This window comes from Colletes gigas, unplaced genomic scaffold, assembly GCF_013123115.1.
Source record: "Colletes gigas isolate AHSC1104 unplaced genomic scaffold, ASM1312311v1 Colletes_gigas_Sc00023, whole genome shotgun sequence".
NCBI lineage: Eukaryota > Metazoa > Arthropoda > Insecta > Hymenoptera > Colletidae > Colletes > Colletes gigas.
The window spans coordinates 2,076,559-2,091,680 of NW_025106652.1; the positions used below are offsets into that span (position 1 = coordinate 2,076,559).

General features: G+C 39.3%; 1 protein-coding gene across 5 annotated transcripts in view; it reads right to left on the reverse strand.

Annotated features, from left to right (window-relative positions):
* LOC122401259 (latrophilin Cirl-like) overlaps window positions 1–15,122 on the reverse strand; it is a 544,259-nt gene that overhangs the window by 458,240 nt on the left and 70,897 nt on the right. For all 5 annotated transcript variants that reach the window (XM_043403286.1, XM_043403287.1, XM_043403284.1 and 2 more), the window contains exon 2: window positions 7,580–7,629. The gene's annotated coding sequence lies outside the window, so the exon portion shown is untranslated. The remainder of the gene's footprint in view (window positions 1–7,579; window positions 7,630–15,122) is intronic.

Consider the following 15,122-nt stretch of genomic DNA (forward strand, 5'->3'; position numbering starts at 1 on the left):
CATGTGGAATCGTTGGGTAAACATTTGAAAGTATGATGCGTTGGTATTTGTTGATGAGCGGTCTCAGATAGAGATCTGTGTTGTCGATTTTAATATGATTGTATTTACCTGTGATGTTATCCGCGGTTTCTTTGGTAGCGAGGAATACACAAATTCTGCCATTAGAAATTCTAGATATAAATCGAATGTTGCTTGGGCTGGTTAGTTTTCCCAAGGCTTGGACGTAATCCCTTATCTGTATTCCCTCTTTGGCTTCAATTACGATTGCTTGTTCTTTCTTCGGGAAACTGTCACTTTGGAGGACGTTGGTGTAGCTTCGACGTTGCTGTACATTGGGGGTGTTCTTTGCAGAGAACATTTCGGTGAAAAGGTTGCACCGAGATGCTTATGAGAGAATGACCACAGGAGCTTGCACGCTCCCGTGTACGGATGATACTGATTTGCACTTAATGCACTGCTAAACGAATGAGAAACTTCACTTGAAATACTCGCGATGGCACTCGCATTCACGATACGCACGGAATTTATAACACGTCCAAACGCTTCGGCTGTCACCATGCGACTCCCATGTATAACTTTGTATAATAATAAAGCGAGTAATTACGATATGAAATATATTCAGATTCTGTTTAAAATTCAATCGTCGTTGTTATCGATACAAAAATTTTGACTAAAAGATATTAATAGTAATTTATAAAAAAAGAGACATAATATACAAAATGAAGTACAGATCTCTCCTGTGAAACGTAATTTATATCGTACGCAATTTTATTTTATATCCATTCTTATATCCAATATTAGTTAAAATTCTCAGGAAAAATCTTTCTTTGAGAAATAATACCTTTTTCATAATATCGTACGACTCGATAGGTTATCAACTATCAATTGTTCCATGCAAACGAGCTCTGGGTGCCCTAACGGAGGGACGGCGCCCGCTCGAGAAATAGAGACGAAACTTGTAAATTTCGTTTTTCCTCGGCGCGAAATCACGAGGACTAGGTAAGAGGAAGCAAGTAGGGGCACTGGGGGGAGAGGGAAGGAGATGGAAAGTGGAAGCAGAGGCCGGAAAACGCGAAGTAACCAGGGACCACCGACCACTTTGCGTAATTACCAGCTACCCGTCCAGGACCGTACTATTTAATCGGGCTAAAGTGCAGGCCCAATCTCTCTTCCTCTCGCTCTCTATCCTCCTCCCTGTTCTCTGTCTCTGTCATACTTTTGCTCCGCACTTTCCTCTCCTCTCCGCGGCTCGCACAATCTTCGTTGATGCAGCACGCGTGCAGCGCTCCGAAAAAAAGGCAGGAAGGTCGAAACGCGCCGTAGCGAAAGGGCGGCGCCCGGTGCTCGGAGCAAAGAGGGGGGATGCTCAAATATTTGAGCGAGAAAATGATATTTCCCCATTTAGCGATTTGCACGGTCCGGGACGACGGGGTTGCCCCCTGGCAGAAGGGGATTTTTTTCGAGCGTTTCGAGAAACATTTTTTCTTTTGGTCGACCGACTCCAGTCGTGCCTCTTTTCACCGTCCCTTTCACGCGACGCTGCACTACGAACCAACCACGGACCGAGAAAGAAACCGCGATTCACCTACGACCTACGAGACCTCCGCGGGGTCTCTTGTAAATGAAAGTCGTCGGAACCGATGATTGCATTTGCCTGGCTCTTGTTTCTTGATATTCTCCGAATGTTAAGTATTTCTTAACACTTGAACGTTCCGAGATATTTCGACATCCTGAAGATTTTACGTATTCTTTAAAATTGCAACGATCGTGGAAAAGTAATTATTTGCGAGGAAAATAAGGGTACAACTACTGCGATTTAATTTTGGGTTACGGAAACTCGAGGAAAATAGAATTATTCATAACCAATCGCTGAAATATTTAAAAATTAAAACACGTTCCCGTATAAAATTTAATATCCTCACTTTTACACTATACATAAATTATTTAAAGCCAAAAATACCATGTTACACTTTACTATTCTACCAGCGACGACCAGCTTTTCCAACGATATTAAAATTCGCGAATGACCAGCGAAGACTCGCACGAAAATTGTTTTCTCGCAAAACGGGAGACCTCGAGAATCCCATAGAGACGGGATTTTGGAGCACAATCGGCGGAAACGGGCGCAGCGATTTCGCGAACGGGGGAACGAAAGAAATTTCGGTCCAGAGGACTTTGAAGATTCGAGAGATAGTTCGTAATTGATCCCCCGGCCCGGAAGCAATTTCCCTATTGGACGTTCGTCGATTACTCAGTGGGTGGGGTGGGTTGGCGAGAGAGAGGGGTGAGCGGTCTCGCGACGTTTTCTACTCGCGAAGAAAAATCCGTCCGAGAAGAAAGGCTCGGAAGAAGACCGAATGACGCAGCAACGGTGAAGTAACTGGGTTTTCCGGTCTGCCCGGACAGATTAAAACTGCAATTACGAGAAGAATAGCTCGCGAAGAAACGGTCATTGAACGCGGACCCGTGAAATTAAAATAATTTCGCGCCGGTCGGACAGCGGTCCGTTTGTTCGTTCTTTTCGCTCGATGTCTTTTCCGTTCATCAGTTTCTTTCTTCGTTGATCCGGCGTCTCCGTTGTTTCTGGGACGCCGCGACCACCGTCTACGAATACGTCTCGCCAAAATTCTCGCGGAGCTTCCTTCTTCGTCGCGAGACAACGAGTACGAGGTTACTTCTCCCCGGGTTCTCTCCTTTATTTTCGCGCCGCGCCGTGTCGTGTCTTCATTGCATTTTCATGTCTTCGGGTGTTCCGCTTCTCGCCCGGCGCCCTCATATTTATGCAACGATCCTCGCCGTGAACCACAATCCTAGATTTTATACGCCGTAATTGTTCGCGAACACGAAGCGAGCCACGGTTCGATTGTTCGGAGACTGCGGCGGCGACGCGCATTCGGTGCTCGAATTCGTTCGCAAAAATGATTCGATTGCATTCCTCTTGGAAAATTATGTATTTACAAAGAATTTCAATTTTATCTTGCGAATCTTCAAGCTATACGTGTTAAAAGTGTGCTTGGACGCGTTTGTTAGTGGGGAGCAGTATTTCACGCCTGGAGTCTTTAGATCGCATTTTAAAATCGAAAGGATCTTAATAGCAATCTAGAATGGCGATTAAAATGGGAGTTCTATGTTTATGTTGGCAACATATTAGTTTTAGAAAATTGTAAACTAATCTACAATAAATTTATTTTTAAGATTATCGAATGCTTGAAATATTTCAGTACTATGGGTCTATTTCGACCCAGATAACACTTACATTTCATTCATTCTTTTCCCCCATTCTCCAAAATGTTAATATTTTTGGTATTATGCACTCTGTGACTGTTTATGTTTCATTGATATTTTAAGAGGAAGGGTTTAATAACGTATATGTATATCCTCTTAATAAAACTCAAAAATATTTAGGGCAAAATTTGAATTATTGTGTCTTCTAACAAGTGGGTAAAACAAATATTCTAGATTATTTAGTTAGAAGTCTAAATATATACATATTGTAAGGTGTAAGATATGGGTCCAAAAAGACCTTTTTTAACGATAGCCGTGCAAGTATTAAGACATGGATAGAAATTGACAAGAATGTGGGTTAATTTCCCCCGACAGATAATCGTTTCGCGAACGGAGAAAGAAGGAACCAGGAAATGGGGCTGAAAGTTCAGCACAGTGGGTCAGAATTCATTTCCAGATGTCTGGAGCACTTCATATGTTTTCATTTTACTGTACATACTGCTCTCGTTCGCTGAATCAAACGAGACCAGCACGGACGATGTCGAAGAACTAATATTCCAATAGGAAATCGTGAAAAGATTTCAAATATCCAGCAGGTGTAATAAATATTACTTAAATAAAAATGTATAGATTTCTGTACCTAATATTCAAACCCACGTAAGAATTGACCAAATGTCCATGGATTTGTTAATAATTTATGGTAATGATATGGATATACAGAAAACTGCATTTCAATACAACTGATTACACAACGAATTACAATAAAAATATGTGCAACGAATCTAGCGTTAATATTGTCCTATTTCGGAATCACTGTATCCACAATAAACAAGTGTTCCATTAAAAATGAAGTCTATCCTCCTTGTATCGACTTTCCATCCCCCTTTTTTTCTGCTTCTTCTCGATCGTTGAGCGATTATCGTTCAGAATCGGCTAAAATTTTCGTAAAATTCCTGGGGAAAGTAAGGTTTCTCGGTCGACGAGCTTCAATTTTTCGCATCGCGCGACAAAATTTGCGGAGTCCCAGGCCGCGCGTACCAGGGAGATGAAAAATTCGAGTTCAGGGTTCCCGCATTCCCTTTTTCTCGCGGTTGTGCGGGGAGAGGATCCTCTCGCTTCTCTGTCATCGGCGAAGCCTTCATCGCATTTTCATGTCGCCGCGTGCTCCGGTTCCTCGCGCAGCTCCCTCATATTTATGCAACGGCTGCACGGCCGGACACGGATCTCGCCAGGGAAACGTTTTCCGCGCTCGTTTTTCTTGGGGGCGAAAAACGCTCGCCGTCGCCCTCGTTCAAAGGCGAGGCTTTCCCGTTTACGCGTCCGGCCTTAGTTTAAAATTCACGCGCTAAAAAAAAAGGAGGGTGAAGGACCACTCGTTGCTCCCGTTCCACCCCTACGCGTCTCCTCTCTTTCTGTCGCGAGTTTCGAGCGGACCACGCGTGTCATTGTCCACGTCGCGACGCAACTAATCGCGGGGAGGGAAAGCCTCGGTTGTTTTTGTCCACGTCCACGATAACACTCCGGCCAATATGGAAAATTCGCCTCGATTGATCAAAAATATACGGAGCTATTTTATTTTGACCCTCTGCGAGACGAAGCATATTTATTTTTCGATGAGAATGATGTAACAGAGTGTTAATAAACGTTCTCGATCTTTAAGATTTGGGTCCTCTTGTTGAAATAAAATTTAAAAACCGAACAGAATTGTCTGATATCGAAATTATTCGGAGCTATTTCATTTAATTCTCTATGAGACGAATCATTTTTATTTTCCGATGAAAATGATGTAATAGAACATTAAGTACATCTATAAAATGTTAGTGTAATATACGTTCTCGATCCTTAAGATTTGTGTTCTCTTGTTAAAATAGAAAATAAAATATCTAAAAGAAATTTCCTGAGAAAAGAGAATATTAATTTTTTAAATATTTTAATGCGACATTTTTGAAAAATGGTAATGGGATGTAAACCAGATTTTAATTAGTTTATAGTTACAGTACATATTCGTCATTAAAACATATGAAAAGTACATTGAATAAACACGAAAATTGTAGAAACCAGTATTTATGGCCACAATTATTTATTTATTATATGGGTAAAAACTCATTAGTGTATATGAGAAAATATAATGACATTTTTACGGCTGAGATAGAGAACAGTGCTCATAGATAAACAATATATAATATAGAAATACGCGCAGAACAAAATAGAATTGATACTCGGACTTATAATTTAATTATAATTTGTAAACCTGATTTTTGAATGAGGAAATTTTAATAGCAGAGAATTCAAGCCTTGTTGTATATTCATTAGCTGGCGTGCAAATCCTGTTAATCGGGTCAGCAGAGAGAAGTCGAGAGGTAGTATGCAGATCAGGGAGGAAGATAGATTATACAATGTTAGTACTTTTCAAGACACTTCAGTATTTAAAATTACCAACATTCCATATATGCTTTTCCTCTACCTAGTGTCGAAGTAGATTGCAAAATAAACATAGAAGACAGCACAAATAATAATAGTTTACATATTCATCAGATAGAGGATGAAACATACTTTAAAATGAGTGTTCATTCATGACGATAGCGTAATTAGTTCCGGAGATATAACGATTTTCGTTCAAGTCGATCGCGTAGTTAGTTCCGGATATATAAGGGTTCGAAGCATTTGTTTACTTCGCGAGGCAATGAACTTTCATTACTGCCTTGGCAAGGTCATTGACCGCACGTGATCGTAGTAAATAGTAGACGTTACGTCGCTTACGTGCGAGGGAAAGTGAGGTCGGGCGCGTTAAACGGAGACGGAGATAGTTGAATTGAAAAATTACCCCTTTATTTAAATTACGATATCTCCAAAACGAAAAGTCGGATCGGCAAAAACCGAAAGCCATTTTGAAGAGGAAGCTTTGCCGCTTCTAACAGTTACTTGATTATGGAGAAAACTCAAGCAGTTCCGAAACTGCACGCCTGTAAAGTTAGTGTACCTTTCATATGCGTTACTGGACTATTTATAAATATTACTACCTGTCAGTATGTTATTCGAATAATTTTTGTAGTAATAATTCTATTAAATGTTCATTGACGTGACTGACAGTGATTATTTAATGTAATTAAGGTCTGTCAGCCTCTATTTAATAAGACTAACACGATAGAACAAAAAAAGTTGATATTGAAACTTATGACTTAATTATAAATTGTAAACCTGATGTTTAAACGAGGAAAATTTAATGACAAAAATCATCTTCAAACTCGGGATCGAGACGTTTAAAATTAATGAAGCTAACCCAGACCAGGTACGTAGTCAAATTATTTATTAGTTTCTCGATGTGACAGTTACGTTTTCACTTTTACATTCCACTGAGATATTAGAATCGAGGGAATATTGTGAATTCTGTTCATGAATTCTGCGGATGGCTGGAGTCGTGAGAAGTGGTTTCTCTAGTTGCCTGTTGGACGACAGCTTTATCGGGTGCACATGTTTACGATAGAGGCATGACGAATCGGCTATCTCCGACCGAGGCACGTACCCTTAAGGGCACTTTCCCTGCTTTAGGGCGTGCTCTTGGAAGTGCGTTAAGCGGTTCGGTTGAGAGTCCGCTTCAAATGAACGTGCGCTGCAATCCGTGTTGTTTGGGGGACGCTTACGTTTTAAATGGGAGAAGTTTCGAATGTTTCTTAAGACCACAATATTGACAAACGCAACTGAAAGGTCGCAAAACACCAAACACTTTTTCACTATTCGATTCATGCTAATTATTAAAACATTGTACAAGACATGTATAATCAGTCAATACAAACTACCAAAATATAATATTTGTTTCAAGGGTTCCTCAGTATTAAGCCAATATTATAAAGAAATATTTGTTATAAATATTATAACAGTCAGACAATACATGTTCTTCGAAATAATTAATACCTTTTGTCATTATCTTCGAAATTTATACAGTTTGTTAAAAAAAAAGGGAACAACAGAAGAAGCAGAACACAGAAGTTAGGATACTGTAAAGAAAGTTAGAACAATAATATTTTGCAAGAAAGGAAAAATTTGTTAATATTGATAATGAACCTAACTCTGTATTTTATAATATTTCTTAATTTCGTATAACACGAATTCGCCCAACAAAGAATTTCTTAGGTATCAAATTATTTATCGTGTTATACAAGGAGTATTATTATATTTTCATGGTTTCTTTTGACGTATTACCCACGTCATATAATTAGAAATTTGGACGTTAATTAGTCTTTATATTACGTTACATTCCTTGCTCTAAATATTCTAGTAACTTGATCACACGAAGGGTGGATTTTATATGGGCGTAAAGAGCTAACTTTAATTACATGAGAATAAATTTATTTACCTCAACGTTTTGGCCGTTGATTGCAGACCTCTTCAGGAGAAATATAAATTCTAGAAAAGAGAAAATAATTTGCGATAATGTAACGTTCGAAATTATACAATAAAAATTATCTTAAATACTAAAGTAAAAGAAAGGATAATACAATTTGAAGATAAATTCGGTTTGATACTATTTTGTTTTAAAGTTTGCTCGAAAAATGAACTTTCATTTTAACGGATGAAACGTTCAAAAAAATTGTTCAATCTCCTTGTAAAAGAATACATTTATAATCTTTATTTCTTATTTTACAAATTTGTAGCGTTATCGACATTTTTAAAGCTAATGCTATCTCTTCTAAAATTATTTACAAATCTGGACATCTTTACTTTCCTTATCAAGGGAACCTCTAATCGTTCCTCAGCCCCGGGCCACAGAAACCATAATTCAACCCTGATCACAAGTTATATTTTTGCTTAAAGAACATAAAATATCACACTTCTACTATCAGATTCACATTAAATTATGTGCATACATAATATAAAGGAGAATGCAAAATTATTTAATGTTTAAAATTTATGTATGCGCAAGTGTAAGCGGGCGAGCGTGAGTTGCCTTGGTTGCCGTGCAACGTCGGCTACGAAAAGTAAAAAGAAATTAGAACGGAATTGATCGTAAGAAAAAGAAGACACGTGATTTAATTTAACACGTTATTGCATGATGTCACTGAATGGGAACCCGAGAAAAAAATAATCCGTGCAAAGTTCGCTGAGAAAATCTTACAACATTAACGCATGGATATTTTCTTAAATGGACCATCCACTAATCTTGCAGTAGCAACCACTCATTTTTCAGTTTAAGTTCACGATGTATAAATAACACAGAAATAATTTCTTTCTAGAATATTTTAACTGTAGAATACAATTCGTGAAATATTGCAATGAGTCCCTCTAGAGTTTCATTTCAGTATGGTTTCATAAATTGCTCTCCAGTGTCTAGATAAGCATAAAATTACGTTACATTAATAAAATAGTATTGTAGAAATAGTGCACATCCAAAAACAATGAAATTCGATGACGATAAAAATCCAGAAAATTCTTATTTCGTTATTATAACTAATAATGCGCAAAAAGAAATTTTCCTGAATTTCCAAAACACACGAGATGGTAATTTCATTTTAAGTTTCTGCCATATAATAACTCATTTGGTTCTTTCAGGTATAAAACGTAGTCTAAAAATTTAGCTCATAATATCTCTCAAAGTTGTCACTGGTTCGTTTTGACCTGTTAAACCGTCAAATGTCGCGTTTTAGAAATGTGCTTCGATCGAATTCAGCCCTATACGAGTTCTAGGATTCTCTGTAACGCAACAGAATCGAACGAGGCAGCGTCGAAACGCATCGAAACTAGATTTCCTTCGTATTTGAAACGTATCGGTTCAGAACAGGAATGAAGGAAGGTAACACAATCTCGATCGTCAGCTACCGTATGAAACTCAATCACGTTTTTTAGCGTCTTCGTCGAGGATCGTTTATAACCGCGGTGCTCGTAATATTCCGTGGAAACGGGCAACTTATTCGAGGGAGCTCATACATCCGCGTGTGGAATACCCGGCGAGCACTCGTACGAATTCCCTGCTATCAAATATCATTCAAAAATTGCCCGAAGGAATTCGATATTCGTGAAATGGCGGGAGATGGCCATGACGGGCCACGCTCGGCCGAAGCCACACCGAGGGGAGCGGCAGTTATTTGCGACTGACAGCTGTGGGCACACGTACTCGGGTCAGGAAACCCTACGAACCGATCTCCGTTTGGGAATTTATTAACTCTTTGCGACGCAAGAATCTGAGCAGCCCCCGGACGACTTTGGTCCGCAGAGTCGGGACAAATTTTATTCATGAATAACGAATAAAAATTTTAGATTCGTTCGTAAACTGGATTTCACTCGTTCCTCTGGACGCCAATGGTAAAAAGTGAACTCTAATTTACGGATGAATCTACAGTTTTTATTTGTCACTCGTGAACAAAGTTTGCTGAAACTCCGGAGGGTGGAATCTTAGTTTCTTTGCTAATTTACGTGTTAAATTTAATTGCATATTATTCTTCGTTCAATTTTTCAACGAATTTATATAATATACGTATACGTTCAAGCTTTTAAAAATAAAAAGTACTGACTTCTTATATAACTATACTAGAACACAAAATTATAAATAAAATAAAAGCGACTTGAAAACTGCGAATTCTATTTACATTGAAATCTTTGTTTTTTCAGTGCATAAAACCCTTATAACATAAGATTATTGTTTGCAGAAAATAAAATACTCATCCACTCCAATACAAGCTGCACCATTTAAGGGTTATGATGAAAAATATTTTTAGTACCGCTAAAATAATCATCTCTTCGTTAAAAATAAACACCTATCCCCAATAAAGTTGCCCCATTTAAGGGTTAAAAATGAAAAATATTCATTCTGACGTTAAAACAACCGCTCTTTTACAACAAAATTTAATCCAACTCCGACAGAAAGACACGAGAAGAGAAGGAACTGTCCCCGGGATCGAAGAATCCGACTCTTCGATTTTTCAACCGTTTGGTTTTCCTTTTCTTTTAAAGCGTCTCTCTCGCTGTTCCATCGGTTTGCGTCGTTTACGGTTCCCGGTCGTTGAATAGATTAAACGAATACACGTCTGTAAGCCGGCGTAACGTCGCCCCGTGGATTCGAACGTGAATTTCAACCGTGAAAATATGCTCGCGCTCTTTGTACAGACCCCGAGACGCGGAGGCAGGATAATCCGCCGAAACGAACAAACTCGTTTCCAACCGCTTCTTGCGACCGTAGAGACCACTCGACATAATGCTAGATTATGGTTAGAGGTTGGGCTACTCCTCCTCTCGCCACCGTCGCTTCTTCTGCTCGTTCCCGCGTCGACTCGACTTCGTTTCGCTTTTATACGCTCCGGGGTGCGCGAACCAGCTCGTCGTCGTCGTTCTTGGATACTCCAGTACCAAGACACTTTATACGTCAATTACGTGGCTCGCGAGTTTTCCGACTGCCGGCGGGAACTCGTGATTCACGGACCGAAACAACGATGCAGACGCGGAATTGACGAGCTTTATGGAGAACGACGGATCCGTCCCGTGAATGCACGAGAGGAATATGGCGACGAGTGGTTCGATGGAACGTTTGAGAGCGACGGGATATGCATTTTAAGCCTTTCGACGCGACGGTTCGCTGCAGACAAGAGTAACCAATTGCTGGGATCGTCTCTGTATCCGTACGGGAGATAAAGCGACCGATACGCGTCGAATCAATGGTTATTAATTGTCGATACTGAGTCTAGACACGCTTAGGAGCCAATAACCGCGTTCGATGGGCGTGCTTCATTAAGAGAAAAATTCTATGTAGCGTTTTAACCCTTTTCATAACGAGATTATAAGGTTCGATATGCCGTGTGCGGGAATCTAATAGTCACGTTTATTTTACGCACGCAGTGGATGCCCATGGGCGTTTTCCGCACACATTGCATTGATCGATTCCAAGTACGCACATAGTACGAAAAGGGTATGTCGATGTGTCTCTATTCGTCTAACACTGTTCAGGAACTGAATATTACCTTGAGTAACTAATTTAAGCAAACTCTAAATCTCCGTGCGCGGGCCGTGCAAATGGCGGCGCGCGATCAACTGACCGGAGATCAAAATGACGCGTACCTGGAAGCAAACTTCACCATATCTCGAGAACGAAGGCTCGGTTTGTAAAATTGCAAAGAACTTTTCAATTTCTTATTCAATCCGAAATTTGTATTCCTCGTTTCGTCCCATAATTTTGAAATATCCTACGAGGTACGAACGGAAATGGCTGAAACGAAATATGGAGAATGTTTGAATCCCGTAAAGGATTAAAGACCGAGCTCGTCCGTTTTATTAAAATCGTTGAGCTATTCCAAAAGCAGCGTAGAAAATAATCAGGCATCCGGCATCGAAGTCGGGAGCAAAAGACTTTGCGTTGCGAAATACGAGCATAGTTCGAGCGTGGCCCAGCGAAGATGGGAATGGTCCGTATTCGGGAGAGCAAGTAATTTGCGATGGAAAGATCAAAGACTCGCGGGCCGAAGTTCCGCGGTACCATCGAAGCGATGGAAAATATTTCGGGGAGCGGTCGGGGCAGCGTTTGAGGGTCGTGGGTGAAAATGAAAAACCACCCCCTCCCACTTTCTCCCTCCTCCTGCACCCGTTGCACACGTGGTGTGCTCGGACCGACGGAGCAACGATGCGTCAAAATTGATTTTCGAGAGAGTGCACCGCGTTGACCTCTGGGTTCATTAAGCACGGCCGCGCCTCGCGTTTCGAATTAATTATACATTCGATTGTCGCTGGTTCGGTCCGCGAACGCCGCAAGATAATGCGCCTTTGCAGCTGCGCTTTTGCGCCAATTTCCCAAAATCATCGGGGACCATGGAACGGACCAACGATTCTTAATCCTTTGAACTAAAAAATTATTTCGACGTTTCATATACAGAGTGTTCGACCACCTCGGGGAAAAAATTTTAATGGGAGATCCTAGAGGCGAAAATGAGACGAAAATTAAGAATACCAATTTGTTGATTGAAGCTTCATTAAAAAGTTATTAACGTTTCATACCGACCGGAAAATTTTTCGGTGAAAAAAATATTTCAAATCGCTCTGGAAAAAATATTTTTGACTGCGGGGGTTAATTACAATCATTTTTGGCGAATAAACATACCCCCGAAATTCCACGCACTTTCGAAAAAAAAATTCGTGTTGGTGGACAAATGTTATTAATAATTTTGTTAATAATTTTGTAACGAAACTTCAATCAACAAATTGGTATTCTTGATCTTCAACTTATTTTGGCTTCTGGAATCACCCATTAAAATTTTTCCCAGGGGTGGCCGAACACACCCTGTATACTACTTTTCTAGTCGCTTATGTTGAATCTGATGGTTATAGTGATATAAATAAGAATTTTAATTTTTGTAAAACACACTTTTTAATGTACCCGCCAATATAACCAGTTTTGATCAAAGAGTTCAATGTTTAGTTTCAACTGTTATAAGAAAATAAAATAAAAATTCCAACCTTGTAAAGGAAGAGTGATTGTGTCATCCATATTTGACTTTGAAATAGGAAAGGAAAATAGTAAAAAGTATATAAAAACAAGATTTATTTTTCTGTTGGAAGATTAAGAATTTGTAGATGAAAATTATAGATTCTACTTCCTATGTTTCCTATTCTTGTAAAATTTGTCGAAGCAGCGTATCATACATGGCCATATGTGCCTTAGAAACACCATATTAGAATAAAAGACACGATGAATTACTATATAAAGAGGTTCATGACACGTGGAAACTTCTGCAAGGAACTGTGTACAAAGAATGTCCCCCAAAGAAATCCATCGTTTGGCCTCGTAAATTTCAGGATAATAAAGCTGTTAGTCATTTATTAATGTACATAATTTGTGCCCTAAAGAGATCAACAATTATACAATTTGTATACATTTACTTCTTTCCTTAATATTGAGATTTTAAACAGTGCAATTTGTTCAGGTCTTGGTTAAGACATTGACTTTCAGATTATTATTAAATATAATCTTGATAAGATGCAAACAAAGATAGCGAGAAAATCTGAAACTTAGGAGTTAATAGAACACGAGGATCTAAGAAAGTCCAATAATAACTAGGAGTTGAATAATGTGTATCTTACAAGAAAATCAAAAAGTCAAGACATTAAATTGTATATGACTATATCATCCTCTACTAAATTACGTGGATGTAAAACGATCCTGAGTTTGCATGAAGCTCGTTGCTGAAAGGAAGACGGCGTAAGACCTCGTCGAAACTAGGATTACTTTACATCCACGTAATTTGGTAGAGTATGACGTAGTTACAGCCAATCTAATTTCTTGATTTCTTGGTCTGCGTGCATGACAAAGGCTTTATTCGACCTCGGTTATTTATATTCACATCCAGTGAACATGTTTTGCATCCTCATTCTCTATTAATTTACATTGAAAAACAATTAGAAAGAACAGAAAGTAAACGTATCTGGAATTAATCAAATAATATTAAATTATTTTTAGCTATCATGAATAAATTTTTTAAATGAAAAATATTGTTCTGAAATCATATTATCCTCGAGAGATTGCAGTATACTATAGATCTTATCTCGTGGCAATTTTTAACACGAACGGATATAGTTGGGTATCAAGATATAGATGTGGAACAAGATTACCAGTAAATCCAAGGAACACCTAATCATCCAAGAGGCCATAATAAACCGTGTACACAAGGTGTTCGCATTTATCACGATCGCTACACATGTCACCGTTTATTGTAATGATAGGAGCAGCTGTTAGAAGTGTTTGTTTTGATGTCAGACTATAGCGTTGTGTCAGTAATAATATATACCCCCAATTTAACGAAAGTTGACACAAATGTGGAGGACTGACATACACGAGTCACGAATCTTTGACTATTGACATCCATAATCGAGGAGTGAAAACTATCCCTTCTCTACATTATAATTCTTGCACTTTTATTTTATCTTTGATCGACCATAAATCTACTAGCAAATTTCAGAGGTTTAATAAAAAGTTAAACTCAGAATATCATATCACGTATCGTTTGTTAAAATTTTAATTACAAAACTCGAATAAATCGCCGTACGTTCGTGTCGCTGATTATCTGTAATTCAAATAAAAATTCGCGCGAGTCTTCTGGTTGAACGCGAGTGCGGGACGTTTTATCATCCTCCGATACCGAACTTATCCTCGCGGCGCTTCCCACGCACTCGGAGACACGCCATATATAAACCATAGCCTCGTGCGTAGAGAGACCAGCCTCGCTGGGGAAAAAACTGAGCATCTTTAACGACGTTCGACGAACAGATGCAAAAAGAGCATCGAAGAACGACGCAGGGCGCATACTTCCGCGATCGCGTGTATCCATTAATCCGCAAAGGTAGCGCTTCACGGTAGTTAAGCGTCGTGATACGCGCGATCCTTCCAATTATTAATAGTTGACCGTGCACATCGGTACTGGTTCTCCTTATCCCGAACGAGGCGCGAGATTTCCGCACGGTCTCGGCTCGCCAGGCTTCCGAGCGACTCGCATCGCGTACACACGCATACCCAAGCCATTAATTACATACAACTCATTAGGAGAGCAACCGCCATCTGTCCCGAGTGGGCTGTGAATCACTCTTAATCATTTCATCTAGAGACGAGGTGACTACTGCGTCGACCTCGGCTCCTTCGTCCTCCCTTCCGCCTCGCGACGCGCCCTCGATGGCTAGAATCCATTCTTGGACAAATTTTATACTCACGAGTAACCAATACGAATTTTGGATTTATTTGTAAAATAATTTTTTTCATACATCTATGGAACGGAAATTAATTCTCAAATTGAAACGTCGAAGAAAATAAATTTGAGTAGGATTCATGAATTTTAGAGGACGAAATTAAGTCTTGAAACAAATTTTAATTTATGTAATTTACTATTGTTTAAAATCAGAGTTTTTGCCTCGTAATAAATGTTAAGTTTAAT